The 25,258-nt window shown below is 41.3% G+C and overlaps 73 non-coding genes across 73 annotated transcripts; all 73 read left to right on the top strand.

The window, feature by feature from the left end:
- Positions 1–321: 321 nt before the first annotated feature.
- On the top strand, positions 322–394 carry trnar-ucg (transfer RNA arginine (anticodon UCG)). Its single transcript has one exon. It is a non-coding gene; the product is annotated as a tRNA-Arg (tRNA).
- Positions 395–625: 231 nt separating this feature from the next.
- trnai-aau (transfer RNA isoleucine (anticodon AAU)) lies at positions 626–699 on the top strand. Its single transcript has one exon. It is a non-coding gene; the product is annotated as a tRNA-Ile (tRNA).
- A 255-nt stretch (positions 700–954) lies between these two features.
- Positions 955–1,027, top strand: trnar-ucg (transfer RNA arginine (anticodon UCG)). Its single transcript has one exon. It is a non-coding gene; the product is annotated as a tRNA-Arg (tRNA).
- A 231-nt stretch (positions 1,028–1,258) lies between these two features.
- Positions 1,259–1,332, top strand: trnai-aau (transfer RNA isoleucine (anticodon AAU)). Its single transcript has one exon. It is a non-coding gene; the product is annotated as a tRNA-Ile (tRNA).
- Positions 1,333–1,587: 255 nt separating this feature from the next.
- trnar-ucg (transfer RNA arginine (anticodon UCG)) lies at positions 1,588–1,660 on the top strand. The gene has a single exon. It is a non-coding gene; the product is annotated as a tRNA-Arg (tRNA).
- Positions 1,661–1,879: 219 nt separating this feature from the next.
- On the top strand, positions 1,880–1,953 carry trnai-aau (transfer RNA isoleucine (anticodon AAU)). The gene has a single exon. It is a non-coding gene; the product is annotated as a tRNA-Ile (tRNA).
- Positions 1,954–2,133: 180 nt separating this feature from the next.
- On the top strand, positions 2,134–2,206 carry trnar-ucg (transfer RNA arginine (anticodon UCG)). Its single transcript has one exon. It is a non-coding gene; the product is annotated as a tRNA-Arg (tRNA).
- A 231-nt stretch (positions 2,207–2,437) lies between these two features.
- Positions 2,438–2,511, top strand: trnai-aau (transfer RNA isoleucine (anticodon AAU)). The gene has a single exon. It is a non-coding gene; the product is annotated as a tRNA-Ile (tRNA).
- A 660-nt stretch (positions 2,512–3,171) lies between these two features.
- Positions 3,172–3,245, top strand: trnai-aau (transfer RNA isoleucine (anticodon AAU)). Its single transcript has one exon. It is a non-coding gene; the product is annotated as a tRNA-Ile (tRNA).
- Positions 3,246–3,425: 180 nt separating this feature from the next.
- On the top strand, positions 3,426–3,498 carry trnar-ucg (transfer RNA arginine (anticodon UCG)). The gene has a single exon. It is a non-coding gene; the product is annotated as a tRNA-Arg (tRNA).
- A 231-nt stretch (positions 3,499–3,729) lies between these two features.
- On the top strand, positions 3,730–3,803 carry trnai-aau (transfer RNA isoleucine (anticodon AAU)). The gene has a single exon. It is a non-coding gene; the product is annotated as a tRNA-Ile (tRNA).
- Positions 3,804–4,463: 660 nt separating this feature from the next.
- Positions 4,464–4,537, top strand: trnai-aau (transfer RNA isoleucine (anticodon AAU)). Its single transcript has one exon. It is a non-coding gene; the product is annotated as a tRNA-Ile (tRNA).
- Positions 4,538–4,717: 180 nt separating this feature from the next.
- trnar-ucg (transfer RNA arginine (anticodon UCG)) lies at positions 4,718–4,790 on the top strand. The gene has a single exon. It is a non-coding gene; the product is annotated as a tRNA-Arg (tRNA).
- Positions 4,791–5,021: 231 nt separating this feature from the next.
- Positions 5,022–5,095, top strand: trnai-aau (transfer RNA isoleucine (anticodon AAU)). The gene has a single exon. It is a non-coding gene; the product is annotated as a tRNA-Ile (tRNA).
- Positions 5,096–5,350: 255 nt separating this feature from the next.
- Positions 5,351–5,423, top strand: trnar-ucg (transfer RNA arginine (anticodon UCG)). Its single transcript has one exon. It is a non-coding gene; the product is annotated as a tRNA-Arg (tRNA).
- A 230-nt stretch (positions 5,424–5,653) lies between these two features.
- On the top strand, positions 5,654–5,727 carry trnai-aau (transfer RNA isoleucine (anticodon AAU)). The gene has a single exon. It is a non-coding gene; the product is annotated as a tRNA-Ile (tRNA).
- A 255-nt stretch (positions 5,728–5,982) lies between these two features.
- Positions 5,983–6,055, top strand: trnar-ucg (transfer RNA arginine (anticodon UCG)). The gene has a single exon. It is a non-coding gene; the product is annotated as a tRNA-Arg (tRNA).
- A 230-nt stretch (positions 6,056–6,285) lies between these two features.
- trnai-aau (transfer RNA isoleucine (anticodon AAU)) lies at positions 6,286–6,359 on the top strand. Its single transcript has one exon. It is a non-coding gene; the product is annotated as a tRNA-Ile (tRNA).
- Positions 6,360–6,614: 255 nt separating this feature from the next.
- Positions 6,615–6,687, top strand: trnar-ucg (transfer RNA arginine (anticodon UCG)). The gene has a single exon. It is a non-coding gene; the product is annotated as a tRNA-Arg (tRNA).
- Positions 6,688–6,917: 230 nt separating this feature from the next.
- Positions 6,918–6,991, top strand: trnai-aau (transfer RNA isoleucine (anticodon AAU)). Its single transcript has one exon. It is a non-coding gene; the product is annotated as a tRNA-Ile (tRNA).
- A 255-nt stretch (positions 6,992–7,246) lies between these two features.
- trnar-ucg (transfer RNA arginine (anticodon UCG)) lies at positions 7,247–7,319 on the top strand. Its single transcript has one exon. It is a non-coding gene; the product is annotated as a tRNA-Arg (tRNA).
- A 230-nt stretch (positions 7,320–7,549) lies between these two features.
- On the top strand, positions 7,550–7,623 carry trnai-aau (transfer RNA isoleucine (anticodon AAU)). Its single transcript has one exon. It is a non-coding gene; the product is annotated as a tRNA-Ile (tRNA).
- A 558-nt stretch (positions 7,624–8,181) lies between these two features.
- trnai-aau (transfer RNA isoleucine (anticodon AAU)) lies at positions 8,182–8,255 on the top strand. The gene has a single exon. It is a non-coding gene; the product is annotated as a tRNA-Ile (tRNA).
- Positions 8,256–8,435: 180 nt separating this feature from the next.
- On the top strand, positions 8,436–8,508 carry trnar-ucg (transfer RNA arginine (anticodon UCG)). The gene has a single exon. It is a non-coding gene; the product is annotated as a tRNA-Arg (tRNA).
- A 231-nt stretch (positions 8,509–8,739) lies between these two features.
- Positions 8,740–8,813, top strand: trnai-aau (transfer RNA isoleucine (anticodon AAU)). The gene has a single exon. It is a non-coding gene; the product is annotated as a tRNA-Ile (tRNA).
- Positions 8,814–9,473: 660 nt separating this feature from the next.
- Positions 9,474–9,547, top strand: trnai-aau (transfer RNA isoleucine (anticodon AAU)). Its single transcript has one exon. It is a non-coding gene; the product is annotated as a tRNA-Ile (tRNA).
- Positions 9,548–9,727: 180 nt separating this feature from the next.
- trnar-ucg (transfer RNA arginine (anticodon UCG)) lies at positions 9,728–9,800 on the top strand. The gene has a single exon. It is a non-coding gene; the product is annotated as a tRNA-Arg (tRNA).
- A 231-nt stretch (positions 9,801–10,031) lies between these two features.
- On the top strand, positions 10,032–10,105 carry trnai-aau (transfer RNA isoleucine (anticodon AAU)). The gene has a single exon. It is a non-coding gene; the product is annotated as a tRNA-Ile (tRNA).
- Positions 10,106–10,360: 255 nt separating this feature from the next.
- trnar-ucg (transfer RNA arginine (anticodon UCG)) lies at positions 10,361–10,433 on the top strand. The gene has a single exon. It is a non-coding gene; the product is annotated as a tRNA-Arg (tRNA).
- A 230-nt stretch (positions 10,434–10,663) lies between these two features.
- Positions 10,664–10,737, top strand: trnai-aau (transfer RNA isoleucine (anticodon AAU)). The gene has a single exon. It is a non-coding gene; the product is annotated as a tRNA-Ile (tRNA).
- A 255-nt stretch (positions 10,738–10,992) lies between these two features.
- Positions 10,993–11,065, top strand: trnar-ucg (transfer RNA arginine (anticodon UCG)). The gene has a single exon. It is a non-coding gene; the product is annotated as a tRNA-Arg (tRNA).
- A 230-nt stretch (positions 11,066–11,295) lies between these two features.
- trnai-aau (transfer RNA isoleucine (anticodon AAU)) lies at positions 11,296–11,369 on the top strand. The gene has a single exon. It is a non-coding gene; the product is annotated as a tRNA-Ile (tRNA).
- A 255-nt stretch (positions 11,370–11,624) lies between these two features.
- On the top strand, positions 11,625–11,697 carry trnar-ucg (transfer RNA arginine (anticodon UCG)). The gene has a single exon. It is a non-coding gene; the product is annotated as a tRNA-Arg (tRNA).
- Positions 11,698–11,927: 230 nt separating this feature from the next.
- On the top strand, positions 11,928–12,001 carry trnai-aau (transfer RNA isoleucine (anticodon AAU)). The gene has a single exon. It is a non-coding gene; the product is annotated as a tRNA-Ile (tRNA).
- Positions 12,002–12,256: 255 nt separating this feature from the next.
- Positions 12,257–12,329, top strand: trnar-ucg (transfer RNA arginine (anticodon UCG)). Its single transcript has one exon. It is a non-coding gene; the product is annotated as a tRNA-Arg (tRNA).
- A 230-nt stretch (positions 12,330–12,559) lies between these two features.
- Positions 12,560–12,633, top strand: trnai-aau (transfer RNA isoleucine (anticodon AAU)). Its single transcript has one exon. It is a non-coding gene; the product is annotated as a tRNA-Ile (tRNA).
- Positions 12,634–12,888: 255 nt separating this feature from the next.
- Positions 12,889–12,961, top strand: trnar-ucg (transfer RNA arginine (anticodon UCG)). Its single transcript has one exon. It is a non-coding gene; the product is annotated as a tRNA-Arg (tRNA).
- A 230-nt stretch (positions 12,962–13,191) lies between these two features.
- Positions 13,192–13,265, top strand: trnai-aau (transfer RNA isoleucine (anticodon AAU)). Its single transcript has one exon. It is a non-coding gene; the product is annotated as a tRNA-Ile (tRNA).
- A 180-nt stretch (positions 13,266–13,445) lies between these two features.
- Positions 13,446–13,518, top strand: trnar-ucg (transfer RNA arginine (anticodon UCG)). The gene has a single exon. It is a non-coding gene; the product is annotated as a tRNA-Arg (tRNA).
- Positions 13,519–13,749: 231 nt separating this feature from the next.
- trnai-aau (transfer RNA isoleucine (anticodon AAU)) lies at positions 13,750–13,823 on the top strand. Its single transcript has one exon. It is a non-coding gene; the product is annotated as a tRNA-Ile (tRNA).
- A 255-nt stretch (positions 13,824–14,078) lies between these two features.
- Positions 14,079–14,151, top strand: trnar-ucg (transfer RNA arginine (anticodon UCG)). The gene has a single exon. It is a non-coding gene; the product is annotated as a tRNA-Arg (tRNA).
- A 230-nt stretch (positions 14,152–14,381) lies between these two features.
- trnai-aau (transfer RNA isoleucine (anticodon AAU)) lies at positions 14,382–14,455 on the top strand. The gene has a single exon. It is a non-coding gene; the product is annotated as a tRNA-Ile (tRNA).
- A 180-nt stretch (positions 14,456–14,635) lies between these two features.
- On the top strand, positions 14,636–14,708 carry trnar-ucg (transfer RNA arginine (anticodon UCG)). Its single transcript has one exon. It is a non-coding gene; the product is annotated as a tRNA-Arg (tRNA).
- Positions 14,709–14,939: 231 nt separating this feature from the next.
- Positions 14,940–15,013, top strand: trnai-aau (transfer RNA isoleucine (anticodon AAU)). The gene has a single exon. It is a non-coding gene; the product is annotated as a tRNA-Ile (tRNA).
- A 660-nt stretch (positions 15,014–15,673) lies between these two features.
- trnai-aau (transfer RNA isoleucine (anticodon AAU)) lies at positions 15,674–15,747 on the top strand. The gene has a single exon. It is a non-coding gene; the product is annotated as a tRNA-Ile (tRNA).
- Positions 15,748–15,927: 180 nt separating this feature from the next.
- trnar-ucg (transfer RNA arginine (anticodon UCG)) lies at positions 15,928–16,000 on the top strand. Its single transcript has one exon. It is a non-coding gene; the product is annotated as a tRNA-Arg (tRNA).
- A 231-nt stretch (positions 16,001–16,231) lies between these two features.
- Positions 16,232–16,305, top strand: trnai-aau (transfer RNA isoleucine (anticodon AAU)). The gene has a single exon. It is a non-coding gene; the product is annotated as a tRNA-Ile (tRNA).
- Positions 16,306–16,560: 255 nt separating this feature from the next.
- On the top strand, positions 16,561–16,633 carry trnar-ucg (transfer RNA arginine (anticodon UCG)). The gene has a single exon. It is a non-coding gene; the product is annotated as a tRNA-Arg (tRNA).
- Positions 16,634–16,863: 230 nt separating this feature from the next.
- On the top strand, positions 16,864–16,937 carry trnai-aau (transfer RNA isoleucine (anticodon AAU)). The gene has a single exon. It is a non-coding gene; the product is annotated as a tRNA-Ile (tRNA).
- Positions 16,938–17,192: 255 nt separating this feature from the next.
- trnar-ucg (transfer RNA arginine (anticodon UCG)) lies at positions 17,193–17,265 on the top strand. Its single transcript has one exon. It is a non-coding gene; the product is annotated as a tRNA-Arg (tRNA).
- Positions 17,266–17,495: 230 nt separating this feature from the next.
- trnai-aau (transfer RNA isoleucine (anticodon AAU)) lies at positions 17,496–17,569 on the top strand. Its single transcript has one exon. It is a non-coding gene; the product is annotated as a tRNA-Ile (tRNA).
- A 255-nt stretch (positions 17,570–17,824) lies between these two features.
- trnar-ucg (transfer RNA arginine (anticodon UCG)) lies at positions 17,825–17,897 on the top strand. The gene has a single exon. It is a non-coding gene; the product is annotated as a tRNA-Arg (tRNA).
- Positions 17,898–18,127: 230 nt separating this feature from the next.
- On the top strand, positions 18,128–18,201 carry trnai-aau (transfer RNA isoleucine (anticodon AAU)). Its single transcript has one exon. It is a non-coding gene; the product is annotated as a tRNA-Ile (tRNA).
- Positions 18,202–18,456: 255 nt separating this feature from the next.
- trnar-ucg (transfer RNA arginine (anticodon UCG)) lies at positions 18,457–18,529 on the top strand. Its single transcript has one exon. It is a non-coding gene; the product is annotated as a tRNA-Arg (tRNA).
- A 230-nt stretch (positions 18,530–18,759) lies between these two features.
- On the top strand, positions 18,760–18,833 carry trnai-aau (transfer RNA isoleucine (anticodon AAU)). The gene has a single exon. It is a non-coding gene; the product is annotated as a tRNA-Ile (tRNA).
- A 255-nt stretch (positions 18,834–19,088) lies between these two features.
- Positions 19,089–19,161, top strand: trnar-ucg (transfer RNA arginine (anticodon UCG)). Its single transcript has one exon. It is a non-coding gene; the product is annotated as a tRNA-Arg (tRNA).
- A 230-nt stretch (positions 19,162–19,391) lies between these two features.
- trnai-aau (transfer RNA isoleucine (anticodon AAU)) lies at positions 19,392–19,465 on the top strand. The gene has a single exon. It is a non-coding gene; the product is annotated as a tRNA-Ile (tRNA).
- A 180-nt stretch (positions 19,466–19,645) lies between these two features.
- Positions 19,646–19,718, top strand: trnar-ucg (transfer RNA arginine (anticodon UCG)). Its single transcript has one exon. It is a non-coding gene; the product is annotated as a tRNA-Arg (tRNA).
- Positions 19,719–19,949: 231 nt separating this feature from the next.
- On the top strand, positions 19,950–20,023 carry trnai-aau (transfer RNA isoleucine (anticodon AAU)). The gene has a single exon. It is a non-coding gene; the product is annotated as a tRNA-Ile (tRNA).
- A 255-nt stretch (positions 20,024–20,278) lies between these two features.
- trnar-ucg (transfer RNA arginine (anticodon UCG)) lies at positions 20,279–20,351 on the top strand. The gene has a single exon. It is a non-coding gene; the product is annotated as a tRNA-Arg (tRNA).
- Positions 20,352–20,581: 230 nt separating this feature from the next.
- trnai-aau (transfer RNA isoleucine (anticodon AAU)) lies at positions 20,582–20,655 on the top strand. Its single transcript has one exon. It is a non-coding gene; the product is annotated as a tRNA-Ile (tRNA).
- A 180-nt stretch (positions 20,656–20,835) lies between these two features.
- On the top strand, positions 20,836–20,908 carry trnar-ucg (transfer RNA arginine (anticodon UCG)). The gene has a single exon. It is a non-coding gene; the product is annotated as a tRNA-Arg (tRNA).
- Positions 20,909–21,139: 231 nt separating this feature from the next.
- On the top strand, positions 21,140–21,213 carry trnai-aau (transfer RNA isoleucine (anticodon AAU)). The gene has a single exon. It is a non-coding gene; the product is annotated as a tRNA-Ile (tRNA).
- Positions 21,214–21,393: 180 nt separating this feature from the next.
- On the top strand, positions 21,394–21,466 carry trnar-ucg (transfer RNA arginine (anticodon UCG)). The gene has a single exon. It is a non-coding gene; the product is annotated as a tRNA-Arg (tRNA).
- A 231-nt stretch (positions 21,467–21,697) lies between these two features.
- On the top strand, positions 21,698–21,771 carry trnai-aau (transfer RNA isoleucine (anticodon AAU)). Its single transcript has one exon. It is a non-coding gene; the product is annotated as a tRNA-Ile (tRNA).
- A 661-nt stretch (positions 21,772–22,432) lies between these two features.
- On the top strand, positions 22,433–22,506 carry trnai-aau (transfer RNA isoleucine (anticodon AAU)). Its single transcript has one exon. It is a non-coding gene; the product is annotated as a tRNA-Ile (tRNA).
- A 661-nt stretch (positions 22,507–23,167) lies between these two features.
- Positions 23,168–23,241, top strand: trnai-aau (transfer RNA isoleucine (anticodon AAU)). Its single transcript has one exon. It is a non-coding gene; the product is annotated as a tRNA-Ile (tRNA).
- Positions 23,242–23,421: 180 nt separating this feature from the next.
- On the top strand, positions 23,422–23,494 carry trnar-ucg (transfer RNA arginine (anticodon UCG)). Its single transcript has one exon. It is a non-coding gene; the product is annotated as a tRNA-Arg (tRNA).
- Positions 23,495–23,725: 231 nt separating this feature from the next.
- On the top strand, positions 23,726–23,799 carry trnai-aau (transfer RNA isoleucine (anticodon AAU)). The gene has a single exon. It is a non-coding gene; the product is annotated as a tRNA-Ile (tRNA).
- Positions 23,800–24,157: 358 nt separating this feature from the next.
- trnar-ucg (transfer RNA arginine (anticodon UCG)) lies at positions 24,158–24,230 on the top strand. Its single transcript has one exon. It is a non-coding gene; the product is annotated as a tRNA-Arg (tRNA).
- Positions 24,231–24,455: 225 nt separating this feature from the next.
- trnai-aau (transfer RNA isoleucine (anticodon AAU)) lies at positions 24,456–24,529 on the top strand. Its single transcript has one exon. It is a non-coding gene; the product is annotated as a tRNA-Ile (tRNA).
- A 180-nt stretch (positions 24,530–24,709) lies between these two features.
- On the top strand, positions 24,710–24,782 carry trnar-ucg (transfer RNA arginine (anticodon UCG)). Its single transcript has one exon. It is a non-coding gene; the product is annotated as a tRNA-Arg (tRNA).
- A 231-nt stretch (positions 24,783–25,013) lies between these two features.
- On the top strand, positions 25,014–25,087 carry trnai-aau (transfer RNA isoleucine (anticodon AAU)). The gene has a single exon. It is a non-coding gene; the product is annotated as a tRNA-Ile (tRNA).
- The last annotated feature ends 171 nt before the right edge of the window (positions 25,088–25,258 follow it).

Genomic DNA, 25,258 nt, shown 5'->3' with positions numbered 1-25,258 from the left:
TAGTGTTATTTGCGCTTAACAAAAGCTTTTATTGCAAGGAAAAGTCCAAAAGAAAGTCAGCTGCTAGTTCATGCTCCCCAAGTTTAATAATCTACCTTCATCCAAAGAATTTTTGTGTGAAAAACCCATCCGTCCTCTCTACTAAAGCCCAGCAAGTAGTTTATCACACCTAAAGACGATCAAAAACTGGTAACATTTTGCTAGGTAACATGCTTGAAAAAAATACAAATGATAAGGTATGTTTTCAAAGATTCCACTGTGCCCCAATCGTTTTTCAATTTTACAATAGCACTTGTAAAATGTGAAAGTCTTGCTTTCTGCGACCACGTGGCCTAAAGGACAAGGCGTCTGACTTCGGATCAGAAGATTGAGGGTTCGAGTCCCTTCGTGGTTGACAATTGCAAGTTTGTCGAAAGAAGCTTGGTGAAACCATGAATTGTATCTGCTAGAAGCGTCAATGCTCCCAACACAATGGCATTTCCTTTTGCTTCCTCAATGGGAACTTTGCAACTGAAGATGATAGGCACTGACACTCAGTTGACAGTTTTATGCTGCCTGCATTTTAGAACGTCTTTTCTGGAAAACTGTCTGGATTTAGTAGAGTTGGATGAGACCTTTAGGCATGGGCCGGTTAGCTCAGATGGTCAGAGCGTGGTGCTAATAACGCCAAGGTCATGGGTTCAATCCCCATACTGGCCAACAATATGGAAAGGGTAGAAAACAACCTCCAACTATTTAGTGTTATTTGCGCTTAACAAAAGCTTTTATTGCAAGGAAAAGTCCAGCAAGTAGTTTATCACACCTAAAGACGATCAAAAACTGGTAACATTTTGCTAGGTAACATGCTTGAAAAAAATACAAATGATAAGGTATGTTTTCAAAGATTCCACTGTGCCCCAATCGTTTTTCAATTTTACAATAGCACTTGTAAAATGTGAAAGTCTTGCTTTCTGCGACCACGTGGCCTAATGGACAAGGCGTCTGACTTCGGATCAGAAGATTGAGGGTTCGAGTCCCTTCGTGGTTGACAATTGCAAGTTTGTCGAAAGAAGCTTGGTGAAACCATGAATTGTATCTGCTAGAAGCGTCAATGCTCCCAACACAATGGCATTTCTTTTTGCTTCCTCAATGGGAACTTTGCAACTGAAGATGATAGGCACTGACACTCAGTTGACAGTTTTATGCTGCCTGCATTTTAGAACGTCTTTTCTGGAAAACTGTCTGGATTTAGTAGAGTTGGATGAGACCTTTAGGCATAGGCCGGTTAGCTCAGATGGTCAGAGCGTGGTGCTAATAACGCCAAGGTCATGGGTTCAATCCCCATACTGGCCAACAATATGGAAAGGGTAGAAAACAACCTCCAACTATTTAGTGTTATTTGCGCTTAACAAAAGCTTTTATTGCAAGGAAAAGTCCAGCAAGTAGTTTATCACACCTAAAGACGATCAAAAACTGGTAACATTTTGCTAGGTAACATGCTTGAAAAAAATACAAATGATAAGGTATGTTTTCAAAGATTCCACTGTGCCCCAATCGTTTTTCAATTTTACAATAGCACTTGTAAAATGTGAAAGTCTTGCTTTCTGCGACCACGTGGCCTAATGGACAAGGCGTCTGACTTCGGATCAGAAGATTGAGGGTTCGAGTCCCTTCGTGGTTGACAATTGCAAGTTTGTCGAAAGAAGCTTGGTGAAACCATGAATTGTATCTGCTAGAAGCGTCAATGCTCCCAACACAATGGCTTCCTCAATGGGAACTTTGCAACTGAAGATGATAGGCACTCACACTCAGTTGACAGTTTTATGCTGCCTGCATTTTAGAACGTCTTTTGTGGAAAACTGTCTGGATTTAGTGGAGTTGGATGAGACCTTTAGGCATGGGCTGGTTAGCTCAGATGGTCAGAGCATGGTGCTAATAACGCCAAGGTCATGGGTTCAATCCCCATACTGGCCAACAATATGGAAAGGCTAGTTTATCACACCTAAAGACGATCAAAAACTGGTAACATTTTGCTGGGTAACATGCTTGAAAAAAGTACAAATGATAATGTATGTTTTCAAAGATTCCACTGTGCCCCAATCGTTTTTCAATTTTATAATAGCACTTGTAAAATGTGAAAGTCTTGCTTTCTGTGACCACGTGGCCTAATGGACAAGGCGTCTGACTTCGGATCAGAAGATTGAGGGTTTGAGTCCCTTCGTGGTTGAAAATTGGAAGTTCGTCGAAAGAAGCTTGGTGAAACCATGAATTGTATCTGCTAGAAGCGTCAATGCTCCCAACACAATGGCATTTCCTTTTGCTTCCTCAATGGGAACTTTGCAACTGAAGATGATAGGCACTCACACTCAGTTGACAGTTTTATGCTGCCTGCATTTTAGAACGTCTTTTGTGGAAAACTGTCTGGATTTAGTGGAGTTGGATGTGACCTTTGAGCATGGGCCGGTTAGCTCAGATGGTTAGAGCGTGGTGCTAATAACGCCAAGGTCATGGGTTCAATCCCCATACTGGCCAACAATATGGAAAGGGTTGAAACGACCTCCAACTATTTAGTGTTATTTGCGCTTAACAAAAGCTTTTATTGCAAGGAAAAGTCCAAAAGAAAGTCAGCTGCTAGTTCATGCTCCCCAAGTTTAATAATCTACCTTCATCCAAAGAATTTTTGTGTGAAAAACCCATCCGTCCTCTCTACTAAAGCCCAGCAAGTAGTTTATCACACCTAAAGACGATCAAAAACTGGTAACATTTTGCTAGGTAACATGCTTGAAAAAAATACAAATGATAATGTATGTTTTCAAAGATTCCACTGTGCCCCAATCGTTTTTCAATTTTATAATAGCACTTGTAAAATGTGAAAGTCTTGCTTTCTGTGACCACGTGGCCTAATGGACAAGGCGTCTGACTTCGGATCAGAAGATTCAGGGTTTGAGTCCCTTCAAGGTTGACAATTGCAAGTTCTTCGTAAGAAGCTTGGTGAAGCTATGTATTATATCTGCTGGAAGCGTCAATGCTCCCAACAAATGACATTTCCTTTTGCTTCTTCAATGGGAACTTTGCAACTGAAGATGATAGGCACTGACACTCAGTTGACAGTTTTATGCTGCCTGCATTTTAGAACGTCTTTTCTGGAAAACTGTCTGGATTTAGTGGAGTTGGATGAGACCTTTAGGCATGGGCCGGTTAGCTCAGATGGTCCGAGCGTTGTGCTAATAACGCCAAGGTCATGGGTTCAATCCCCATACTGGCCAACAATATGGAAAGGCTTGTTTATCACACCTAAAGACGATCAAAAACTGGTAACATTTTTCTGGGTAACATGCTTGAAAAAAGTACAAATGATAATGTATGTTTTCAAAGATTCCACTGTGCCCCAATCGTTTTTCAATTTTATAATAGCACTTGTAAAATGTGAAAGTCTTGCTTTCTGTGACCACGTGGCCTAATGGACAAGGCGTCTGACTTCGGATCAGAAGATTGAGGGTTCGAGTCCCTTCGTGGTTGAAAATTGGAAGTTTGTCGAAAGAAGCTTGGTGAAACCATGAATTGTATCTGCTAGAAGCGTCAATGCTCCCAACACAATGGCATTTCCTTTTGCTTCCTCAATGGGAACTTTGCAACTGAAGATGATAGGCACTCACACTCAGTTGACAGTTTTATGCTGCTTGCATTTTAGAATGTCTTTTCTGGAAAACTGTCTGGATTTAGTGGAGTTGGATGTGACCTTTGAGCATGGGCCGGTTAGCTCAGATGGTTAGAGCGTGGTGCTAATAACGCCAAGGTCATGGGTTCAATCCCCATACTGGCCAACAATATGGAAAGGGTTGAAACGACCTCCAACTATTTAGTGTTATTTGCGCTTAACAAAAGCTTTTATTGCAAGGAAAAGTCCAAAAGAAAGTCAGCTGCTAGTTCATGCTCCCCAAGTTTAATAATCTACCTTCATCCAAAGAATTTTTGTGTGAAAAACCCATCCGTCCTCTCTACTAAAGCCCAGCAAGTAGTTTATCACACCTAAAGACGATCAAAAACTGGTAACATTTTGCTAGGTAACATGCTTGAAAAAAATACAAATGATAATGTATGTTTTCAAAGATTCCACTGTGCCCCAATCGTTTTTCAATTTTACAATAGCACTTGTAAAATGTGAAATTCTTGCTTTCTGCGACCACGTGGCCTAATGGATAAGGCGTCTGACTTAGGATCAGAAGATGCAGGGTTCGAGTCCCTTCGTGGTTGACAATTGCAAGTTCTTCGTAAGATGCTTGGTGAAACCATGAATTGTATCTGCTAGAAGCGTCAATGCTCCCAACAAATGACATTTCCTTTTGCATCTTCAATGGGAACTTTACAACTGAAGATGATAGGCACTGACACTCAGTTGACAGTTTTATGCTGCCTGCATTTTAGAACGTCTTTTCTGGAAAACTGTCTGGATTTAGTGGAGTTGGATGAGACCTTTAGGCATGGGCCGGTTAGCTCAGATGGTCAGAGCGTGGTGCTAATAACGCCAAGGTCATGGGTTCAATCCCCATACTGGCCAACAATAAGGAAAGGCTAGTTTATCACACCTAAAGACGATCAAAAACTGGTAACATTTTGCTGGGTAACATGCTTGAAAAAAGTACAAATGATAATGTATGTTTTCAAAGATTCCACTGTGCCCCAATCGTTTTTCAATTTTATAATAGCACTTGTAAAATGTGAAAGTCTTGCTTTCTGTGACCACGTGGCCTAATGGACAAGGCGTCTGACTTCGGATCAGAAGATTGAGGGTTCGAGTCCCTTCGTGGTTGAAAATTGGAAGTTCTTCGTGAGAAGCTTGGTAAAACCATGAATTGTATCTGCTAGAAGCGTCAATGCTCCCAACACAATGGCATTTCCTTTTGCTTCCTCAATGGGAACTTTGCAACTGAAGATGATAGGCACTCACACTCAGTTGACAGTTTTATGCTGCTTGCATTCTAGAATGTCTTTTCTGGAAAACTGTCTGGATTTAGTGGAGTTGGATGAGACCTTTAGGCATGGGCCGGTTAGCTCAGATGGTCAGAGCGTGGTGCTAATAACGCCAAGGTCATGGGTTCAATCCCCATACTGGCCAACAATATGGAAAGGGTAGAAAACAACCTCCAACTATTTAGTGTTATTTGCGCTTAACAAAAGCTTTTATTGCAAGGAAAAGTCCAGCAAGTAGTTTATCACACCTAAAGACGATCAAAAACTGGTAACATTTTGCTAGGTAACATGCTTGAAAAAAATACAAATGATAAGGTATGTTTTCAAAGATTCCACTGTGCCCCAATCGTTTTTCAATTTTACAATAGCACTTGTAAAATGTGAAAGTCTTGCTTTCTGCGACCACGTGGCCTAATGGACAAGGCGTCTGACTTCGGATCAGAAGATTGAGGGTTCGAGTCCCTTCGTGGTTGACAATTGCAAGTTCTTCGTAAGAAGCTTGGTGAAACTATGTATTGTATCTGCTGGAAGCGTCAATGCTCCCAACAAATGACATTTCCTTTTGCTTCTTCAATGGGAACTTTACAACTGAAGATGATAGGCACTGACACTCAGTTGACAGTTTTATGCTGCTTGCATTTTAGAATGTCTTTTCTGGAAAACTGTCTGGATTTAGTGGAGTTGGATGAGACCTTTAGGCATGGGCCGGTTAGCTCAGATGGTCAGAGCGTGGTGCTAATAACGCCAAGGTCATGGGTTCAATCCCCATACTGGCCAACAATATGGAAAGGGTAGAAAACAACCTCCAACTATTTAGTGTTATTTGCGCTTAACAAAAGCTTTTATTGCAAGGAAAAGTCCAGCAAGTAGTTTATCACACCTAAAGACGATCAAAAACTGGTAACATTTTGCTAGGTAACATGCTTGAAAAAAATACAAATGATAAGGTATGTTTTCAAAGATTCCACTGTGCCCCAATCGTTTTTCAATTTTACAATAGCACTTGTAAAATGTGAAAGTTTTGCATTCTGTGACCACGTGGCCTAATGGACAAGGCGTCTGACTTCGGATCAGAAGATTGAGGGTTCGAGTCCCTTCGTGGTTGACAATTGCAAGTTCTTCGTGAGAAGCTTGGTGAAGCTATGTATTGTATCTGCTGGAAGCGTCAATGCTCCCAACAAATGACATTTCCTTTTGCTTCTTCAATGGGAACTTTGCAACTGAAGATGATAGGCACTGACACTCAGTTGACAGTTTTATGCTGCCTGCATTTTAGAACGTCTTTTCTGGAAAACTGTCTGGATTTAGTGGAGTTGGATGAGACCTTTAGGCATGGGCCGGTTAGCTCAGATGGTCAGAGCGTGGTGCTAATAACGCCAAGGTCATGGGTTCAATCCCCATACTGGCCAACAATATGGAAAGGGTAGAAAACAACCTCCAACTATTTAGTGTTATTTGCGCTTAGCAAAAGCTTTTTTTGCAAGGAAAAGTCCAGCAAGTAGTTTATCACACCTAAAGACGATCAAAAACTGGTAACATTTTGCTAGGTAACATGCTTGAAAAAAATACAAATGATAAGGTATGTTTTCAAAGATTCCACTGTGCCCCAATCGTTTTTCAATTTTACAATAGCACTTGTAAAATGTGAAAGTCTTGCTTTCTGCGACCACGTGGCCTAATGGACAAGGCGTCTGACTTCGGATCAGAAGATTGAGGGTTCGAGTCCCTTCGTGGTTGACAATTGCAAGTTCTTCGTAAGAAGCTTGGTGAAACTATGTATTGTATCTGCTGGAAGCGTCAATGCTCCCAACAAATGACATTTCCTTTTGCTTCTTCAATGGGAACTTTACAACTGAAGATGATAGGCACTGACACTCAGTTGACAGTTTTATGCTGCTTGCATTTTAGAATGTCTTTTCTGGAAAACTGTCTGGATTTAGTGGAGTTGGATGAGACCTTTAGGCATGGGCCGGTTAGCTCAGATGGTCAGAGCGTGGTGCTAATAACGCCAAGGTCATGGGTTCAATCCCCATACTGGCCAACAATATGGAAAGGGTAGAAAACAACCTCCAACTATTTAGTGTTATTTGCGCTTAACAAAAGCTTTTATTGCAAGGAAAAGTCCAGCAAGTAGTTTATCACACCTAAAGACGATCAAAAACTGGTAACATTTTGCTAGGTAACATGCTTGAAAAAAATACAAATGATAAGGTATGTTTTCAAAGATTCCACTGTGCCCCAATCGTTTTTCAATTTTACAATAGCACTTGTAAAATGTGAAAGTCTTGCATTCTGTGACCACGTGGCCTAATGGACAAGGCGTCTGACTTCGGATCAGAAGATTGAGGGTTCGAGTCCCTTCGTGGTTGACAATTGCAAGTTCTTCGTGAGAAGCTTGGTGAAGCTATGTATTGTATCTGCTGGAAGCGTCAATGCTCCCAACAAATGACATTTCCTTTTGCTTCTTCAATGGGAACTTTGCAACTGAAGATGATAGGCACTGACACTCAGTTGACAGTTTTATGCTGCCTGCATTTTAGAACGTCTTTTCTGGAAAACTGTCTGGATTTAGTGGAGTTGGATGAGACCTTTAGGCATGGGCCGGTTAGCTCAGATGGTCAGAGCGTGGTGCTAATAACGCCAAGGTCATGGGTTCAATCCCCATACTGGCCAACAATATGGAAAGGGTAGAAAACAACCTCCAACTATTTAGTGTTATTTGCGCTTAGCAAAAGCTTTTTTTGCAAGGAAAAGTCCAGCAAGTAGTTTATCACACCTAAAGACGATCAAAAACTGGTAACATTTTGCTAGGTAACATGCTTGAAAAAAATACAAATGATAATGTATGTTTTCAAAGATTCCACTGTGCCCCAATCGTTTTTCAATTTTATAATAGCACTTGTAAAATGTGAAAGTCTTGCTTTCTGTGACCACGTGGCCTAATGGACAAGGCGTCTGACTTCGGATCAGAAGATTCAGGGTTCGAGTCCCTTCAAGGTTGACAATTGCAAGTTCTTCGTAAGAAGCTTGGTGAAGCTATGTATTATATCTGCTGGAAGCGTCAATGCTCCCAACAAATGACATTTCCTTTTGCTTCTTCAATGGGAACTTTGCAACTGAAGATGATAGGCACTGACACTCAGTTGACAGTTTTATGCTGCCTGCATTTTAGAACGTCTTTTCTGGAAAACTGTCTGGATTTAGTGGAGTTGGATGAGACCTTTAGGCATGGGCCGGTTAGCTCAGATGGTCCGAGCGTTGTGCTAATAACGCCAAGGTCATGGGTTCAATCCCCATACTGGCCAACAATATGGAAAGGCTTGTTTATCACACCTAAAGACGATCAAAAACTGGTAACATTTTGCTGGGTAACATGCTTGAAAAAAGTACAAATGATAATGTATGTTTTCAAAGATTCCACTGTGCCCCAATCGTTTTTCAATTTTATAATAGCACTTGTAAAATGTGAAAGTCTTGCTTTCTGTGACCACGTGGCCTAATGGACAAGGCGTCTGACTTCGGATCAGAAGATTGAGGGTTCGAGTCCCTTCGTGGTTGAAAATTGGAAGTTTGTCGAAAGAAGCTTGGTGAAACCATGAATTGTATCTGCTAGAAGCGTCAATGCTCCCAACACAATGGCATTTCCTTTTGCTTCCTCAATGGGAACTTTGCAACTGAAGATGATAGGCACTCACACTCAGTTGACAGTTTTATGCTGCTTGCATTTTAGAATGTCTTTTCTGGAAAACTGTCTGGATTTAGTGGAGTTGGATGTGACCTTTGAGCATGGGCCGGTTAGCTCAGATGGTTAGAGCGTGGTGCTAATAACGCCAAGGTCATGGGTTCAATCCCCATACTGGCCAACAATATGGAAAGGGTTGAAACGACCTCCAACTATTTAGTGTTATTTGCGCTTAACAAAAGCTTTTATTGCAAGGAAAAGTCCAAAAGAAAGTCAGCTGCTAGTTCATGCTCCCCAAGTTTAATAATCTACCTTCATCCAAAGAATTTTTGTGTGAAAAACCCATCCGTCCTCTCTACTAAAGCCCAGCAAGTAGTTTATCACACCTAAAGACGATCAAAAACTGGTAACATTTTGCTAGGTAACATGCTTGAAAAAAATACAAATGATAATGTATGTTTTCAAAGATTCCACTGTGCCCCAATCGTTTTTCAATTTTACAATAGCACTTGTAAAATGTGAAATTCTTGCTTTCTGCGACCACGTGGCCTAATGGATAAGGCGTCTGACTTAGGATCAGAAGATGCAGGGTTCGAGTCCCTTCGTGGTTGACAATTGCAAGTTCTTCGTAAGATGCTTGGTGAAACCATGAATTGTATCTGCTAGAAGCGTCAATGCTCCCAACAAATGACATTTCCTTTTGCATCTTCAATGGGAACTTTACAACTGAAGATGATAGGCACTGACACTCAGTTGACAGTTTTATGCTGCCTGCATTTTAGAACGTCTTTTCTGGAAAACTGTCTGGATTTAGTGGAGTTGGATGAGACCTTTAGGCATGGGCCGGTTAGCTCAGATGGTCAGAGCGTGGTGCTAATAACGCCAAGGTCATGGGTTCAATCCCCATACTGGCCAACAATAAGGAAAGGCTAGTTTATCACACCTAAAGACGATCAAAAACTGGTAACATTTTGCTGGGTAACATGCTTGAAAAAAGTACAAATGATAATGTATGTTTTCAAAGATTCCACTGTGCCCCAATCGTTTTTCAATTTTATAATAGCACTTGTAAAATGTGAAAGTCTTGCTTTCTGTGACCACGTGGCCTAATGGACAAGGCGTCTGACTTCGGATCAGAAGATTGAGGGTTCGAGTCCCTTCGTGGTTGAAAATTGGAAGTTCTTCGTGAGAAGCTTGGTAAAACCATGAATTGTATCTGCTAGAAGCGTCAATGCTCCCAACACAATGGCATTTCCTTTTGCTTCCTCAATGGGAACTTTGCAACTGAAGATGATAGGCACTCACACTCAGTTGACAGTTTTATGCTGCTTGCATTCTAGAATGTCTTTTCTGGAAAACTGTCTGGATTTAGTGGAGTTGGATGAGACCTTTAGGCATGGGCCGGTTAGCTCAGATGGTCAGAGCGTGGTGCTAATAACGCCAAGGTCATGGGTTCAATCCCCATACTGGCCAACAATATGGAAAGGGTAGAAAACAACCTCCAACTATTTAGTGTTATTTGCGCTTAACAAAAGCTTTTATTGCAAGGAAAAGTCCAGCAAGTAGTTTATCACACCTAAAGACGATCAAAAACTGGTAACATTTTGCTAGGTAACATGCTTGAAAAAAATACAAATGATAAGGTATGTTTTCAAAGATTCCACTGTGCCCCAATCGTTTTTCAATTTTACAATAGCACTTGTAAAATGTGAAAGTCTTGCTTTCTGCGACCACGTGGCCTAATGGACAAGGCGTCTGACTTCGGATCAGAAGATTGAGGGTTCGAGTCCCTTCGTGGTTGACAATTGCAAGTTCTTCGTAAGAAGCTTGGTGAAACTATGTATTGTATCTGCTGGAAGCGTCAATGCTCCCAACAAATGACATTTCCTTTTGCTTCTTCAATGGGAACTTTACAACTGAAGATGATAGGCACTGACACTCAGTTGACAGTTTTATGCTGCTTGCATTTTAGAATGTCTTTTCTGGAAAACTGTCTGGATTTAGTGGAGTTGGATGAGACCTTTAGGCATGGGCCGGTTAGCTCAGATGGTCAGAGCGTGGTGCTAATAACGCCAAGGTCATGGGTTCAATCCCCATACTGGCCAACAATATGGAAAGGGTAGAAAACAACCTCCAACTATTTAGTGTTATTTGCGCTTAACAAAAGCTTTTATTGCAAGGAAAAGTCCAGCAAGTAGTTTATCACACCTAAAGACGATCAAAAACTGGTAACATTTTGCTAGGTAACATGCTTGAAAAAAATACAAATGATAAGGTATGTTTTCAAAGATTCCACTGTGCCCCAATCGTTTTTCAATTTTACAATAGCACTTGTAAAATGTGAAAGTTTTGCATTCTGTGACCACGTGGCCTAATGGACAAGGCGTCTGACTTCGGATCAGAAGATTGAGGGTTCGAGTCCCTTCGTGGTTGACAATTGCAAGTTCTTCGTGAGAAGCTTGGTGAAGCTATGTATTGTATCTGCTGGAAGCGTCAATGCTCCCAACAAATGACATTTCCTTTTGCTTCTTCAATGGGAACTTTGCAACTGAAGATGATAGGCACTGACACTCAGTTGACAGTTTTATGCTGCCTGCATTTTAGAACGTCTTTTCTGGAAAACTGTCTGGATTTAGTGGAGTTGGATGAGACCTTTAGGCATGGGCCGGTTAGCTCAGATGGTCAGAGCGTGGTGCTAATAACGCCAAGGTCATGGGTTCAATCCCCATACTGGCCAACAATATGGAAAGGGTAGAAAACAACCTCCAACTATTTAGTGTTATTTGCGCTTAGCAAAAGCTTTTTTTGCAAGGAAAAGTCCAGCAAGTAGTTTATCACACCTAAAGACGATCAAAAACTGGTAACATTTTGCTAGGTAACATGCTTGAAAAAAATACAAATGATAAGGTATGTTTTCAAAGATTCCACTGTGCCCCAATCGTTTTTCAATTTTACAATAGCACTTGTAATATGTGAAAGTCTTGCTTTCTGCGACCACGTGGCCTAATGGACAAGGCGTCTGACTTCGGATCAGAAGATTGAGGGTTCGAGTCCCTTCGTGGTTGACAATTGCAAGTTCTTCGTAAGAAGCTTGGTGAAACTATGTATTGTATCTGCTGGAAGCGTCAATGCTCCCAACAAATGACATTTCCTTTTGCTTCTTCAATGGGAACTTTACAACTGAAGATGATAGGCACTGACACTCAGTTGACAGTTTTATGCTGCTTGCATTTTAGAATGTCTTTTCTGGAAAACTGTCTGGATTTAGTGGAGTTGGATGAGACCTTTAGGCATGGGCCGGTTAGCTCAGATGGTCAGAGCGTGGTGCTAATAACGCCAAGGTCATGGGTTCAATCCCCATACTGGCCAACAATATGGAAAGGGTAGAAAACAACCTCCAACTATTTAGTGTTATTTGCGCTTAACAAAAGCTTTTATTGCAAGGAAAAGTCCAGCAAGTAGTTTATCACACCTAAAGACGATCAAAAACTGGTAACATTTTGCTAGGTAACATGCTTGAAAAAAATACAAATGATAAGGTATGTTTTCAAAGATTCCACTGTGCCCCAATCGTTTTTCAATTTTACAATAGCACTTGTAAAATGTGAAAGTCTTGCATTCTGTGACCACGTGGCCTAATGGACAAGGCGTCTGACTTCGGATCAGAAGATTGAGGGTTCGAGTCCCTTCGTGGTTGACAATTGCAAGTTCTTCGTGAGAAGCTTGGTGAAGCTATGTATTGTATCTGCTGGAAGCGTCAATGCTCCCAACAAATGACATTTCCTTTTGCTTCTTCAATGGGAACTTTGCAACTGAAGATGATAGGCACTGACACTCAGTTGACAGTTTTATGCTGCCTGCATTTTAGAACGTCTTTTCTGGAAAACTGTCTGGATTTAGTGGAGTTGGATGAGACCTTTAGGCATGGGCCGGTTAGCTCAGATGGTCAGAGCGTGGTGCTAATAACGCCAAGGTCATGGGTTCAATCCCCATACTGGCCAACAATATGGAAAGGGTAGAAAACAACCTCCAACTATTTAGTGTTATTTGCGCTTAGCAAAAGCTTTTTTTGCAAGGAAAAGTCCAGCAAGTAGTTTATCACACCTAAAGACGATCAAAAACTGGTAACATTTTGCTAGGTAACATGCTTGAAAAAAATACAAATGATAAGGTATGTTTTCAAAGATTCCACTGTGCCCCAATCGTTTTTCAATTTTACAATAGCACTTGTAAAATGTGAAAGTCTTGCTTTCTGCGACCACGTGGCCTAATGGACAAGGCGTCTGACTTCGGATCAGAAGATTGAGGGTTCGAGTCCCTTCGTGGTTGACAATTGCAAGTTCTTCGTAAGAAGCTTGGTGAAACTATGTATTGTATCTGCTGGAAGCGTCAATGCTCCCAACAAATGACATTTCCTTTTTCTTCTTCAATGGGAACTTTACAACTGAAGATGATAGGCACTGACACTCAGTTGACAGTTTTATGCTGCCTGCATTTTAGAACGTCTTTTCTGGAAAACTGTCTGGATTTAGTGGAGTTGGATGAGACCTTTAGGCATGGGCCGGTTAGCTCAGATGGTCAGAGCGTGGTGCTAATAACGCCAAGGTCATGGGTTCAATCCCCATACTGGCCAACAATATGGAAAGGCTAGTTTATCACACCTAAAGACGATCAAAAACTGGTAACATTTTGCTGGGTAACATGCTTGAAAAAAGTACAAATGATAATGTATGTTTTCAAAGATTCCACTGTGCCCCAATCGTTTTTCAATTTTATAATAGCACTTGTAAAATGTGAAAGTCTTGCTTTCTGTGACCACGTGGCCTAATGGACAAGGCGTCTGACTTCGGATCAGAAGATTGAGGGTTCGAGTCCCTTCGTGGTTGAAAATTGGAAGTTCTTCGTGAGAAGCTTGGTAAAACCATGAATTGTATCTGCTAGAAGCGTCAATGCTCCCAACACAATGGCATTTCCTTTTGCTTCCTCAATGGGAACTTTGCAACTGAAGATGATAGGCACTCACACTCAGTTGACAGTTTTATGCTGCTTGCATTCTAGAATGTCTTTTCTGGAAAACTGTCTGGATTTAGTGGAGTTGGATGAGACCTTTAGGCATGGGCCGGTTAGCTCAGATGGTCAGAGCGTGGTGCTAATAACGCCAAGGTCATGGGTTCAATCCCCATACTGGCCAACAATATGGAAAGGGTAGAAAACAACCTCCAACTATTTAGTGTTATTTGCGCTTAACAAAAGCTTTTATTGCAAGGAAAAGTCCAGCAAGTAGTTTATCACACCTAAAGACGATCAAAAACTGGTAACATTTTGCTAGGTAACATGCTTGAAAAAAATACAAATGATAAGGTATGTTTTCAAAGATTCCACTGTGCCCCAATCGTTTTTCAATTTTACAATAGCACTTGTAAAATGTGAAAGTCTTGCTTTCTGCGACCACGTGGCTTAATGGACAAGGCGTCTGACTTCGGATCAGAAGATTGAGGGTTCGAGTCCCTTCGTGGTTGACAATTGCAAGTTCTTCGTAAGAAGCTTGGTGAAACTATGTATTGTATCTGCTGGAAGCGTCAATGCTCCCAACAAATGACATTTCCTTTTGCTTCTTCAATGGGAACTTTACAACTGAAGATGATAGGCACTGACACTCAGTTGACAGTTTTATGCTGCCTGCATTTTAGAACGTCTTTTTTGGAAAACTGTCTGGATTTAGTGGAGTTGGATGAGACCTTTAGGCATGGGCTGGTTAGCTCAGATGGTCAGAGCGTGGTGCTAATAACGCCAAGGTCATGGGTTCAATCCCCATACTGGCCAACAATATGGAAAGGCTAGTTTATCACACCTAAAGACGATCAAAAACTGGTAACATTTTGCTGGGTAACATGCTTGAAAAAAGTACAAATGATAATGTATGTTTTCAAAGATTCCACTGTGCCCCAATCGTTTTTCAATTTTACAATAGCACTTGTAAAATGTGAAAGTCTTGCTTTCTGCGACCACGTGGCCTAATGGACAAGGCGTCTGACTTCGGATCAGAAGATTGAGGGTTCGAGTCCCTTCGTGGTTGACAATTGCAAGTTTGTCGAAAGAAGCTTGGTGAAACCATGAATTGTATCTGCTAGAAGCGTCAATGCTCCCAACACAATGGCATTTCCTTTTGCTTCCTCAATGGGAACTTTGCAACTGAAGATGATAGGCACTCACACTCAGTTGACAGTTTTATGCTGCTTGCATTTTAGAATGTCTTTTCTGGAAAACTGTCTGGATTTAGTGGAGTTGGATGTGACCTTTGAGCATGGGCCGGTTAGCTCAGATGGTTAGAGCGTGGTGCTAATAACGCCAAGGTCATGGGTTCAATCCCCATACTGGCCAACAATATGGAAAGGGTTGAAACGACCTCCAACTATTTAGTGTTATTTGCGCTTAACAAAAGCTTTTATTGCAAGGAAAAGTCCAAAAGAAAGTCAGCTGCTAGTTCATGCTCCCCAAGTTTAATAATCTACCTTCATCCAAAGAATTTTTGTGTGAAAAACCCATCCGTCCTCTCTACTAAAGCCCAGCAAGTAGTTTATCACACCTAAAGACGATCAAAAACTGGTAACATTTTGCTAGGTAACATGCTTGAAAAAAATACAAATGATAATGTATGTTTTCAAAGATTCCACTGTGCCCCAATCGTTTTTCAATTTTACAATAGCACTTGTAAAATGTGAAATTCTTGCTTTCTGCGACCACGTGGCCTAATGGATAAGGCGTCTGACTTAGGATCAGAAGATGCAGGGTTCGAGTCCCTTCGTGGTTGACAATTGCAAGTTCTTCGTAAGATGCTTGGTGAAACCATGAATTGTATCTGCTAGAAGCGTCAATGCTCCCAACAAATGACATTTCCTTTTGCATCTTCAATGGGAACTTTACAACTGAAGATGATAGGCACTGACACTCAGTTGACAGTTTTATGCTGCCTGCATTTTAGAACGTCTTTTCTGGAAAACTGTCTGGATTTAGTGGAGTTGGATGAGACCTTTAGGCATGGGCCGGTTAGCTCAGATGGTCAGAGCGTGGTGCTAATAACGCCAAGGTCATGGGTTCAATCCCCATACTGGCCAACAATAAGGAAAGGCTAGTTTATCACACCTAAAGACGATCAAAAACTGGTAACATTTTGCTGGGTAACATGCTTGAAAAAAGTACAAATGATAATGTATGTTTTCAAAGATTCCACTGTGCCCCAATCGTTTTTCAATTTTATAATAGCACTTGTAAAATGTGAAAGTCTTGCTTTCTGTGACCACGTGGCCTAATGGACAAGGCGTCTGACTTCGGATCAGAAGATTGAGGGTTCGAGTCCCTTCGTGGTTGAAAATTGGAAGTTCTTCGTGAGAAGCTTGGTAAAACCATGAATTGTATCTGCTAGAAGCGTCAATGCTCCCAACACAATGGCATTTCCTTTTGCTTCCTCAATGGGAACTTTGCAACTGAAGATGATAGGCACTCACACTCAGTTGACAGTTTTATGCTGCTTGCATTCTAGAATGTCTTTTCTGGAAAACTGTCTGGATTTAGTGGAGTTGGATGAGACCTTTAGGCATGGGCCGGTTAGCTCAGATGGTCAGAGCGTGGTGCTAATAACGCCAAGGTCATGGGTTCAATCCCCATACTGGCCAACAATATGGAAAGGGTAGAAAACAACCTCCAACTATTTAGTGTTATTTGCGCTTAACAAAAGCTTTTATTGCAAGGAAAAGTCCAGCAAGTAGTTTATCACACCTAAAGACGATCAAAAACTGGTAACATTTTGCTAGGTAACATGCTTGAAAAAAATACAAATGATAAGGTATGTTTTCAAAGATTCCACTGTGCCCCAATCGTTTTTCAATTTTACAATAGCACTTGTAAAATGTGAAAGTCTTGCTTTCTGCGACCACGTGGCCTAATGGACAAGGCGTCTGACTTCGGATCAGAAGATTGAGGGTTCGAGTCCCTTCGTGGTTGACAATTGCAAGTTCTTCGTAAGAAGCTTGGTGAAACTATGTATTGTATCTGCTGGAAGCGTCAATGCTCCCAACAAATGACATTTCCTTTTGCTTCTTCAATGGGAACTTTACAACTGAAGATGATAGGCACTGACACTCAGTTGACAGTTTTATGCTGCTTGCATTTTAGAATGTCTTTTCTGGAAAACTGTCTGGATTTAGTGGAGTTGGATGAGACCTTTAGGCATGGGCCGGTTAGCTCAGATGGTCAGAGCGTGGTGCTAATAACGCCAAGGTCATGGGTTCAATCCCCATACTGGCCAACAATATGGAAAGGGTAGAAAACAACCTCCAACTATTTAGTGTTATTTGCGCTTAACAAAAGCTTTTATTGCAAGGAAAAGTCCAGCAAGTAGTTTATCACACCTAAAGACGATCAAAAACTGGTAACATTTTGCTAGGTAACATGCTTGAAAAAAATACAAATGATAAGGTATGTTTTCAAAGATTCCACTGTGCCCCAATCGTTTTTCAATTTTACAATAGCACTTGTAAAATGTGAAAGTTTTGCATTCTGTGACCACGTGGCCTAATGGACAAGGCGTCTGACTTCGGATCAGAAGATTGAGGGTTCGAGTCCCTTCGTGGTTGACAATTGCAAGTTCTTCGTGAGAAGCTTGGTGAAGCTATGTATTGTATCTGCTGGAAGCGTCAATGCTCCCAACAAATGACATTTCCTTTTGCTTCTTCAATGGGAACTTTGCAACTGAAGATGATAGGCACTGACACTCAGTTGACAGTTTTATGCTGCCTGCATTTTAGAACGTCTTTTCTGGAAAACTGTCTGGATTTAGTGGAGTTGGATGAGACCTTTAGGCATGGGCCGGTTAGCTCAGATGGTCAGAGCGTGGTGCTAATAACGCCAAGGTCATGGGTTCAATCCCCATACTGGCCAACAATATGGAAAGGGTAGAAAACAACCTCCAACTATTTAGTGTTATTTGCGCTTAGCAAAAGCTTTTTTTGCAAGGAAAAGTCCAGCAAGTAGTTTATCACACCTAAAGACGATCAAAAACTGGTAACATTTTGCTAGGTAACATGCTTGAAAAAAATACAAATGATAAGGTATGTTTTCAAAGATTCCACTGTGCCCCAATCGTTTTTCAATTTTACAATAGCACTTGTAATATGTGAAAGTCTTGCTTTCTGCGACCACGTGGCCTAATGGACAAGGCGTCTGACTTCGGATCAGAAGATTGAGGGTTCGAGTCCCTTCGTGGTTGACAATTGCAAGTTCTTCGTAAGAAGCTTGGTGAAACTATGTATTGTATCTGCTGGAAGCGTCAATGCTCCCAACAAATGACATTTCCTTTTGCTTCTTCAATGGGAACTTTACAACTGAAGATGATAGGCACTGACACTCAGTTGACAGTTTTATGCTGCTTGCATTTTAGAATGTCTTTTCTGGAAAACTGTCTGGATTTAGTGGAGTTGGATGAGACCTTTAGGCATGGGCCGGTTAGCTCAGATGGTCAGAGCGTGGTGCTAATAACGCCAAGGTCATGGGTTCAATCCCCATACTGGCCAACAATATGGAAAGGGTAGAAAACAACCTCCAACTATTTAGTGTTATTTGCGCTTAACAAAAGCTTTTATTGCAAGGAAAAGTCCAGCAAGTAGTTTATCACACCTAAAGACGATCAAAAACTGGTAACATTTTGCTAGGTAACATGCTTGAAAAAAATACAAATGATAAGGTATGTTTTCAAAGATTCCACTGTGCCCCAATCGTTTTTCAATTTTACAATAGCACTTGTAAAATGTGAAAGTCTTGCATTCTGTGACCACGTGGCCTAATGGACAAGGCGTCTGACTTCGGATCAGAAGATTGAGGGTTCGAGTCCCTTCGTGGTTGACAATTGCAAGTTCTTCGTGAGAAGCTTGGTGAAGCTATGTATTGTATCTGCTGGAAGCGTCAATGCTCCCAACAAATGACATTTCCTTTTGCTTCTTCAATGGGAACTTTGCAACTGAAGATGATAGGCACTGACACTCAGTTGACAGTTTTATGCTGCCTGCATTTTAGAACGTCTTTTCTGGAAAACTGTCTGGATTTAGTGGAGTTGGATGAGACCTTTAGGCATGGGCCGGTTAGCTCAGATGGTCAGAGCGTGGTGCTAATAACGCCAAGGTCATGGGTTCAATCCCCATACTGGCCAACAATATGGAAAGGGTAGAAAACAACCTCCAACTATTTAGTGTTATTTGCGCTTAGCAAAAGCTTTTTTTGCAAGGAAAAGTCCAGCAAGTAGTTTATCACACCTAAAGACGATCAAAAACTGGTAACATTTTGCTAGGTAACATGCTTGAAAAAAATACAAATGATAAGGTATGTTTTCAAAGATTCCACTGTGCCCCAATCGTTTTTCAATTTTACAATAGCACTTGTAAAATGTGAAAGTCTTGCTTTCTGCGACCACGTGGCCTAATGGACAAGGCGTCTGACTTCGGATCAGAAGATTGAGGGTTCGAGTCCCTTCGTGGTTGACAATTGCAAGTTCTTCGTAAGAAGCTTGGTGAAACTATGTATTGTATCTGCTGGAAGCGTCAATGCTCCCAACAAATGACATTTCCTTTTTCTTCTTCAATGGGAACTTTACAACTGAAGATGATAGGCACTGACACTCAGTTGACAGTTTTATGCTGCCTGCATTTTAGAACGTCTTTTCTGGAAAACTGTCTGGATTTAGTGGAGTTGGATGAGACCTTTAGGCATGGGCCGGTTAGCTCAGATGGTCAGAGCGTGGTGCTAATAACGCCAAGGTCATGGGTTCAATCCCCATACTGGCCAACAATATGGAAAGGCTAGTTTATCACACCTAAAGACGATCAAAAACTGGTAACATTTTGCTGGGTAACATGCTTGAAAAAAGTACAAATGATAATGTATGTTTTCAAAGATTCCACTGTGCCCCAATCGTTTTTCAATTTTATAATAGCACTTGTAAAATGTGAAAGTCTTGCTTTCTGTGACCACGTGGCCTAATGGACAAGGCGTCTGACTTCGGATCAGAAGATTGAGGGTTCGAGTCCCTTCGTGGTTGAAAATTGGAAGTTCTTCGTGAGAAGCTTGGTAAAACCATGAATTGTATCTGCTAGAAGCGTCAATGCTCCCAACACAATGGCATTTCCTTTTGCTTCCTCAATGGGAACTTTGCAACTGAAGATGATAGGCACTCACACTCAGTTGACAGTTTTATGCTGCTTGCATTCTAGAATGTCTTTTCTGGAAAACTGTCTGGATTTAGTGGAGTTGGATGAGACCTTTAGGCATGGGCCGGTTAGCTCAGATGGTCAGAGCGTGGTGCTAATAACGCCAAGGTCATGGGTTCAATCCCCATACTGGCCAACAATATGGAAAGGGTAGAAAACAACCTCCAACTATTTAGTGTTATTTGCGCTTAACAAAAGCTTTTATTGCAAGGAAAAGTCCAGCAAGTAGTTTATCACACCTAAAGACGATCAAAAACTGGTAACATTTTGCTAGGTAACATGCTTGAAAAAAATACAAATGATAAGGTATGTTTTCAAAGATTCCACTGTGCCCCAATCGTTTTTCAATTTTACAATAGCACTTGTAAAATGTGAAAGTCTTGCTTTCTGCGACCACGTGGCTTAATGGACAAGGCGTCTGACTTCGGATCAGAAGATTGAGGGTTCGAGTCCCTTCGTGGTTGACAATTGCAAGTTCTTCGTAAGAAGCTTGGTGAAACTATGTATTGTATCTGCTGGAAGCGTCAATGCTCCCAACAAATGACATTTCCTTTTGCTTCTTCAATGGGAACTTTACAACTGAAGATGATAGGCACTGACACTCAGTTGACAGTTTTATGCTGCCTGCATTTTAGAACGTCTTTTTTGGAAAACTGTCTGGATTTAGTGGAGTTGGATGAGACCTTTAGGCATGGGCTGGTTAGCTCAGATGGTCAGAGCGTGGTGCTAATAACGCCAAGGTCATGGGTTCAATCCCCATACTGGCCAACAATATGGAAAGGCTAGTTTATCACACCTAAAGACGATCAAAAACTGGTAACATTTTGCTGGGTAACATGCTTGAAAAAAGTACAAATGATAATGTATGTTTTCAAAGATTCCACTGTGCCCCAATCGTTTTTCAATTTTACAATAGCACTTGTAAAATGTGAAAGTCTTGCTTTCTGCGACCACGTGGCCTAATGGACAAGGCGTCTGACTTCGGATCAGAAGATTGAGGGTTCGAGTCCCTTCGTGGTTGACAATTGCAAGTTTGTCGAAAGAAGCTTGGTGAAACCATGAATTGTATCTGCTAGAAGCGTCAATGCTCCCAACACAATGGCATTTCCTTTTGCTTCCTCAATGGGAACTTTGCAACTGAAGATGATAGGCACTCACACTCAGTTGACAGTTTTATGCTGCCTGCATTTTATAACGTCTTTTGTGGAAAACTGTCTGGATTTAGTGGAGTTGGATGAGACCTTTAGGCATGGGCTGGTTAGCTCAGATGGTCAGAGCATGGTGCTAATAACGCCAAGGTCATGGGTTCAATCCCCATACTGGCCAACAATATGGAAAGGCTAGTTTATCACACCTAAAGACGATCAAAAACTGGTAACATTTTGCTGGGTAACATGCTTGAAAAAAGTACAAATGATAATGTATGTTTTCAAAGATTCCACTGTGCCCCAATCGTTTTTCAATTTTATAATAGCACTTGTAAAATGTGAAAGTCTTGCTTTCTGTGACCACGTGGCCTAATGGACAAGGCGTCTGACTTCGGATCAGAAGATTGAGGGGTCGAGTCCCTTCGTGGTTGAAAATTGGAAGTTCGTCGAAAGAAGCTTGGTGAAACCATGAATTGTATCTGCTAGAAGCGTCAATGCTCCCAACACAATGGCATTTCCTTTTGCTTCCTCAATGGGAACTTTGCAACTGAAGATGATAGGCACTCACACTCAGTTGACAGTTTTATGCTGCTTGCATTTTAGAATGTCTTTTCTGGAAAACTGTCTGGATTTAGTGGAGTTGGATGAGACCTTTAGGCATGGGCCGGTTAGCTCAGATGGTCAGAGCGTGGTGCTAATAACGCCAAGGTCATGGGTTCAATCCCCATACTGGCCAACAATATGGAAAGGGTAGAAAACGACCTCCAACTATTTAGTGTTATTTGCGCTTAACAAAAGCTTTTATTGCAAGGAAAAGTCCAAAAGAAAGTCAGCTGCTAGTTCAGGCTCCCCAAGTTTAATAATCTACCTTCATCCAAAGGTTTTTTGTGTGAAAAACACATCCGTCCTCTCTACTAAAGCCCAGCAAGTAGTTTATCACACCTAAAGACGATCAAAAACTGGTAACATTTTGCTAGGTAACATCCTTGAAAAAAATACAAATGATAAGGTATGTTTTCAAAGATTCCACTGTGCCCCAATCGTTTTTCAATTTTACAATAGCACTTGTAAAATGTGAAAGTCTTGCTTTCTGCGACCACGTGGCCTAATGGATAAGGCGTCTGACTTAGGATCAGAAGATTCAGGGTTCGAGTCCCTTCGTGGTTGACAATTGCAAGTTCTTCGTAAGATGCTTGGTGAAACCATGAATTGTATCTGCTAGAAGCGTCAATGCTCCCAACAAATGACATTTCCTTTTGCATCTTCAATGGGAACTTTACAACTGAAGATGATAGGCAATGACACTCAGTTGACAGTTTTATGCTGCCTGCATTTTAGAACGTCTTTTCTGGAAAACTGTCTGGATTTAGTGGAGTTGGATGAGACCTTTAGGCATGGGCCGGTTAGCTCAGATGGTCAGAGCGTGGTGCTAATAACGCCAAGGTCATGGGTTCAATCCCCATACTGGCCAACAATATGGAAAGGGTTGAAACGACCTCCAACTATTTAGTGTTATTTGCGCTTAACAAAAGCTTTTATTGCAAGGAAAAGTCCAAAAGAAAGTCAGCTGCTAGTTCATGCTCCCCAAGTTTAATAATCTACCTTCATCCAAAGAATATTTGTGTGAAAAACCCATCCGTCCTCTCTACTAAAGCCCAGCAAGTAGTTTATCACACCTAAAGACGATCAAAAACTGGTAACATTTTGCTAGGTAACATGCTTGAAAAAAATACAAATGATAATGTATGTTTTCAAAGATTCCACTGTGCCCCAATCGTTTTTCAATTTTACAAAAGCACTTGTAAAATGTGAAAGTCTTGCTTTCTGTGACCACGTGGCCTAATGGACAAGGCGTCTGACTTCGGATTAGAAGATTGAGGGGTCGAGTCCCTTCGTGGTTGAAAATTGGAAGTTCGTCGAAAGAAGCTTGGTGAAACCATGAATTTTATCTGCTAGAAGCGTCAATGCTCCCAACACAATGGCATTTCCTTTTGCTTCCTCAATGGGAACTTTGCAACTGAAGATGATAGGCACTCACACTCAGTTGACAGTTTTATGCTGCTTGCATTTTAGAATGTCTTTTCTGGAAAACTGTCTGGATTTAGTGGAGTTGGATGAGACCTTTAGGCATGGGCTGGTTAGCTCAGATGGTCAGAGCGTGGTGCTAATAACGCCAAGGTCATGGGTACAATCCCCATACTGGCCAACAATATGGAAAGGCTAGTTTATCACACCTAAAGACGATCAAAAACTGGTAACATTTTGCTGGGTAACATGCTTGAAAAAAGTACAAATGATAATGTATGTTTTCAAAGATTCCACTGTGCCCCAATCGTTTTTCAATTTTACAAAAGCACTTGTAAAATGTGAAAGTCTTGCTTTCTGTGACCACGTGGCCTAATGGACAAGGCGTCTGACTTCGGATCAGAAGATTGAGGGGTCGAGTCCCTTCGTGGTTGAAAATTGGAAGTTCGTCGAAAGAAGCTTGGTGAAACCATGAATTTTATCTGCTAGAAGCGTCAATGCTCCCAACACAATGGCATTTCCTTTTGCTTCCTCAATGGGAACTTTGCAACTGAAGATGATAGGCACTCACACTCAGTTGACAGTTTTATGCTGCTTGCATTTTAGAATGTCTTTTCTGGAAAACTGTCTGGATTTAGTGGAGTTGGATGAGACCTTTAGGCATGGGCCGGTTAGCTCAGATGGTCAGAGCGTGGTGCTAATAACGCCAAGGTCATGGGTTCAATCCCCATACTGGCCAACAATATGGAAAGGGTAGAAAACGACCTCCAACTATTTAGTGTTATTTGCGCTTAACAAAAGCTTTTATTGCAAGGAAAAGTCCAAAAGAAAGTCAGCTGCTAGTTCAGGCTCCCCAAGTTTAATAATCTACCTTCATCCAAAGGTTTTTTGTGTGAAAAACACATCCGTCCTCTCTACTAAAGCCCAGCAAGTAGTTTATCACACCTAAAGACGATCAAAAACTGGTAACATTTTGCTAGGTAACATGCTTGAAAAAAATACAAATGATAAGGTATGTTTTCAAAGATTCCACTGTGCCCCAATCGTTTTTCAATTTTACAATAGCACTTGTAAAATGTGAAAGTCTTGCTTTCTGCGACCACGTGGCCTAATGGACAAGGCGTCTGACTTCGGATCAGAAGATTGAGGGTTCGAGTCCCTTCGTGGTTGAAAATTGCAAGTTCTTCGTGAGAAGCTTGGTAAAACCATGAATTGTATCTGCTAGAAGCGTCAATGCTCCCAACACAATGGCTTTTGCTTCCTCAATGGGAACTTTGCAACTGAAGATGATAGGCACTCACACTCAGTTGACAGTTTTATGCTGCCTGCATTTTAGAACGTCTTTTGTGGAAAACTGTCTGGATTTAGTGGAGTTGGATGAGACCTTTGAGCATGGGCCGGTTAGCTCAGATGGTTAGAGCGTGGTGCTAATAACGCCAAGGTCATGGGTTCAATCCCCATACTGGCCAACAATATGGAAAGGCTAGTTTATCACACCTAAAGACGATCAAAAACTGGTAACATTTTGCTGGGTAACATGCTTGAAAAAAGTACAAATGATAATGTATGTTTTCAAAGATTCCACTGTGCCCCAATCGTTTTTCAATTTTATAATAGCACTTGTAAAATGTGAAAGTCTTGCTTTCTGTGACCACGTGGCCTAATGGACAAGGCGTCTGACTTCGGATCAGAAGATTGAGGGTTCGAGTCCCTTCGTGGTTGAAAATTGGAAGTTCGTCGAAAGAAGCTTGGTGAAACCATGAATTTTATCTGCTAGAAGCGTCAATGCTCCCAACACAATGGCATTTCCTTTTGCTTCCTCAATGGGAACTTTGCAACTGAAGATGATAGGCACTCACACTCAGTTGACAGTTTTATGCTGCTTGCATTTTAGAATGTCTTTTCTGGAAAACTGTCTGGATTTAGTGGAGTTGGATGAGACCTTTAGGCATGGGCCGGTTAGCTCAGATGGTCAGAGCGTGGTGCTAATAACGCCAAGGTCATGGGTTCAATCCCCATACTGGCCAACAATATGGAAAGGGTAGAAAACGACCTCCAACTATTTAGTGTTATTTGCGCTTAACAAAAGCTTTTATTGCAAGGAAAAGTCCAAAAGAAAGTCAGCTGCTAGTTCAGGCTCCCCAAGTTTAATAATCTACCTTCATCCAAAGGTTTTTTGTGTGAAAAACACATCCGTC

This window comes from Pungitius pungitius, chromosome 21 (assembly GCF_949316345.1).
Source record: "Pungitius pungitius chromosome 21, fPunPun2.1, whole genome shotgun sequence".
Lineage (NCBI taxonomy): Eukaryota > Metazoa > Chordata > Actinopteri > Perciformes > Gasterosteidae > Pungitius > Pungitius pungitius.
This window is presented reverse-complemented; position numbering and strand designations above follow the sequence as displayed.